Here is a 5,275-nt window from a genome sequence, read left to right as displayed (position 1 = left end):
AAACAAACACAACTGAGTCGGAAGGTTTTTCATAATTACAACAAACAATCAGTTGGATCAAAGACTAACAAATGGCTCCTCCATTGTTCCTTTCATTGGTGAGCTAAAGCGTAGAGGTTAAGCTAAAAAGGTTGGATGAACCGGTGGATATGTAGTTGCTAAAAAGTAATACTAAGAGACACAAGCTTAGCATAGTTTTTAGGTTACAATCATCGACCATTTCTAACGACCTCCTTGGTATTTAAAACTGAAACTACATATGGCCGTAGCTATTCGCTGAAATTCGAAAACCTTAACTTAGCATTGCCCTGTTAACAACGTACTGCACCGATGAAAACTCCCATTTACTGAGTTGCTGGTATTGAGACACAACATGTATACAATGCTGTGACTGTTTCCTTGTATAAACACGGAGAATAAATCGTCCTGCAGACAGTAGAAGCAGTGAGTTGTAAGGATGGCAGGATTTATGTCCTGTACAGATAATCCTGTCGCCGCTCCTCCTATCAGACAGGACCTAGAGATCGCATTGAGGGAGCCTCTACTTAAATAGACTCCACAGCCTTATTTGTTACACAATAACACTTTTTGTTCGATAGTTATCCATTTATGGACTTCCCTTTGCTGTTTTACCAGGATAATTAGGCGTATGTTAATAATTTAAAATTCAATTCGTGGACTAATATAATTTCAAGTGACTTAGTGAGGTTAGAGGTTTAAATTCAGCTTTTGATTTGTAATAAAGTTTTACTATAGGAAACTGAATTATCAATGCAACATAATGTACATGTTATTTTAGATAAAACATAGAGTTCCCTGTCACAAACTATAAAATACATAGCATGTTAATTGCGTGTTCTTGGAAGTAAGCGCTAAGATGTTGCTCCATTGAGTTGGGGTTTTTATGGGATATGGTTTTTACATTAGTAATCATTAGGTTTAAAATAACAACTATTTGTACCACTTGATCAGGTGCAATTCCTGCAATCACCAACGGATCTTTATTATGTGAGTGATAGCCGTGTTGTCGGAATCCACCTTAATAGGTTCATCTAACTACAAATCAATTATAGGTATCTGATATATATATTGTAAACTCTTTTTTAGTCATTTGGTATTCTAATCTCTTCAGCCATAGTTATGAATTCATTATGATGTAAAATAAATCCAACTCCGTTTTGAGTCCAACCAATACTTACAGTAAAACATTGACAAGAAGTCATCTAGAACCAAAGTTTCCTAACGTTTTGGAACAGCATGTTAACAATACCTCATAATTTATCAATGGGTCTTCCATCAGTTACTGCTGGCATCGTATATTTCCTGCTGTCATCAAGATAATCAGAGATGTCGGTGGACATATGATCAGGTCATCTGCCGCCTGTCGATACAGGATCATAAATCCTTATAAGTGAGTCATACTGCAAGACGTAGAGGGAAGGCTTGTCAACTTTGATATATATTTACTGATGTAAGTTGTTAAGGGGTTCCACAGTAATTTCAAGTAATCTTGGTATCCAGAATGTTCTTGGAAATGATAAGAGTCGGGTTTGATTAGGTAATTGTATATTTATTGCTTTAATATTTTGGAATTTCAAATACTCTTCAAATGCCACTCAGCTAGTTAACTTTAAGACATGTAACTAGGATATTTAAGTTTAAAAGTAGAAAAGTAGTATTCAAGCTTTAAGAAAATTTGCTTATACGATCAGCTTTCCCATATTTTAAAATATATGGTGAATGTCATTTATAGAAACTATTCGGCTGTCCACACTGTCAAATACTTATAACACAGCTCTTTCTCTTAAATATTTTGAATACCAAGAAAATAAAAAAAAGTTTAAGATATTTTTAGTAACTACAAAGAATCTATCTAGCAAAATAAACTTACGCCAATCGGGTTGGTTTAAATTTAAAACTCAACTAGATTAAAAAATTCATTTACACTGCTTTCTATTTTTTACATCCTTTTATTCAATAGCTTGACAACTTGAAACAATTTACCATGGTAGAACAAGTTTGTTTTTATTCCGGACCACAAAAGATTAAATATCATTTTAATGTAGGAGAATTTTTTAATAATTCCCAAATTAAACCAATCGTTGTAAGCAACCAAAATTATTATGAACCTTCTTGTTTACAGGTAAAATATTTGATTATATGTTAACTTGTTATAGTAGTATATAGATGTTTTCAACTATCTGAATTTCTATATACTAATGCCTACACAACACCTGTTCCGAGCGAGCTTTGCATGTGAAACTGCCTTGCAACATCCGTGAATACATTGGACGCTTCACAGGAGATGGGATGTTGATTATTAATGTCTTCTGAACATCAACACCTGAACCAGACAGATCTGGAATACAACCGATACATTAGCACTTGGGATATCTATATTCAACAATCTAACAAGGCGCTTAAATAAATTCTCAAATTCTTGTGAATATTCTCATTGATCTTCGTCATAATTCAAATATTTTGAAATGTAAAAAAAACATAACAGTGCAAGTTAGGTATAAAGTGAAGCGTTAATTTCAGGAATATTTTTTATTCGGAGGAATTTTAATTATACCCGAAGAAAGAATTTCCAGAATAATTATGTCTCGTGAAAAGTTGCAACTCATTATCTTCGCCGTTAATCTGTTGTTTAATGGCTTCCTTAACCTTTACTTTTTCATTACAACTTCGCTACGTTTAATCTTAAGGATATTTAAAACATTTTCCAAACGTTGATTTTATTTTGGGATGTTGGTAACGATGGCTGATATATTTCAGCTGCAATCAATTGTTGTATTTAGCAATGCATTAGTAACCGTAGTTTGTATTCATGTTTGTATACAACTAACTGAATATTTGCCAGTTAGTCAATAATAAATTTGGGTATTTTGCAAAGCTTTATTATGTAATTCAAACAATGTAACTAAACAATCCTCTATAGACTGTTGTAGAACATAATGGTTTTAATGCCATTCTGAACAAAGCTGAAGAAGAACTAAATTCATTTTATTTTGGTTCTTTCTACTTTTGCCCATTCATACCTGTTGTTTTTTTTTTTTTTTTATGTAATTTGCCTTCAACAACTTTGAAGAGTTATTACTACTAATTATATGGTTGTTAGAATTTTGTGATCTAATGTTATTATTATGAGTAGTACTTTTACATAGTATACATAGTAAAACGCTTATCTAGTTTTCTTTTTAAGTTTATATTTTATTGGTCATTCTAGAATCTATATTATAATATTGTGTTATTTATTATTGTAAATTATCAAAATGGTTGCCCGTCAACAAAGAATAAAGACTGAACAAAGTAACGCGTTTTAACCTGGGCGCGTTTTATTAGGCCGGGGCCACACTCATCTTATCTCGCTGAATTTTTTCCACGGGCGTTACCCGTGGTTTTGAGAGATACATTACGGTATATGGGGCAGGCCACACTAGAGTAAAAACGTCCGTGAACGCGTTTGTCAGTCTCACTGGTTTTACCAGCGAGACTGACAAACGGAATTGCACGTGTATTCTCTACTAACATCCCACGGGCATTGCACGTAAACCTAGTCGCGGGGCATTGCGGCTTATGGGAGTGAACACACTCATCTTATCTCGCTGAACTTTTTCCACGGACGTTTCTAGTTTTAACCTGTACAGAGAGCGAGGAAGGGGGGGAGTGCGTATCACGGACACGGACGATTTTTATTGCCAGTGTGGCATGCTCTATCAGTCTCGCTGGTTTGCCCGAAAAACCTATCTCGTTAAGACAAGTGTGGCCACGGGCAAACTGTTTCACGTGCGTCGCACGTGAAAACGGAAAACACTGTCTCGCTGGTTGAAAATTACAAGTGTGGCCCCGGCCTTTGCCAGTAAAAAAACAGAGTTCGGAACAAGATATAGTGACCAAACCTTACAAATCTCTTTGGCAACCATAACCCAACAACACCAAAAACGTAACCTAGACACCTTTGATTGTGACGAGAGTGATGCTAGAATGATAACTCTTGGTAATTTGGCTAGAGGAAGATATCTTCCCGAGGATGAACTAATTGGGAAGCTACAGATATTCATTGGACGCCTTGTAAGGTATACAAGAAAACAATTGTCTGGGGTCCGCATTAATTCGATTTTCGGATGAAGTGCTTTAAGGTCTCGGCCTGTCCCTGTTAGATAAGAACCTAGAAACCGTTGGCAACCTTACCTACCATTCTAAACCACCAGTTCCACTAAGGCACCGTAGACCTTACCCAGTGACCTGTATAGCCAATGGTACGTCTGTAGGAATGTGATAGCGGCCTACGTGAGAGTGTGTACGCCCTGACATTTAGGCTCCGACCATTATTTCAAGTTTGCTGTGTTGTTAATAACCGCGTTATGACCAACAGATCGCCGACCCTCGTGCGATGACCACGACTCGCGTTATTTGCGACCACAACCATCGGACAAGGGAATAAGAATTACGACGCCTCTGGCTGTTGAGTAAATCCCATTGAAAAACTCCAGAAACGTGTAATTGTGTTTTACATTGCATAGTAGTTGCCTTGCGGGCGTTTCCACCGTTGAATGAAGTTTTTGTTAAGTGAAAATTAAGTTGTGTGCTAAAGAAATAATTGGATTTCGTGAAAGGTTATTAATCATAAATGATAAATTGAACATTTTCATGCTACATGCTAAAGTATAATCTTTTATTTTTAAGTTTGGCGTTTATCGAAGCCTATGGCATTTTAAAAAAGATTTTCGAAAGGGAGCGGTCGAAACCCCAATCTTGTTAATAAATAAAAACCTTTGTTATTTAGCGACATTAATGAATAGTTCAATGACAAGAGGCATCTCAATCTGGTAACAATCTAGTTTGGAACTTAACCAGCGACCTTTAGAAGTGAAGGCGAGCACAGTAACCACTTGACTAACCAGACTTCATTGTCAGCTCAATTTGAGTCATTGCAGTTTTGATGTTTTATGCATGTTTTCTAATTTTGTTCAGTTATGTTTCAATTAATTGGGATTATACTTTTGACTACGTAAATACTTTTTTCTTGCAGCTACCAAAGTATAAATATTGAACTCTCATATTTGGGTATTGTTAAGAATTCATTCAAAAGGATCAGCGATTAGAAGATTTTTTATAATGATTTTATAGTTTTAAAATTGTTTTCAAGCACTGTCCGTATCAATTGTTTTGGGTAATCTGAATTGGCATGCTACAATAACAAAAAAAGTGGAAATTCTTCATCACATTATGATTTTTTTAGCCTATATAAGTGATGTATATTTACAATTCT

Source organism: Macrosteles quadrilineatus, unplaced genomic scaffold, assembly GCF_028750875.1.
Source record: "Macrosteles quadrilineatus isolate MER2022 unplaced genomic scaffold, UCM_ALF_1.0 Scaffold_2__2_contigs__length_208266976, whole genome shotgun sequence".
Taxonomy (NCBI): Eukaryota; Metazoa; Arthropoda; class Insecta; order Hemiptera; family Cicadellidae; genus Macrosteles; species Macrosteles quadrilineatus.
This window is presented reverse-complemented; position numbering follows the sequence as displayed.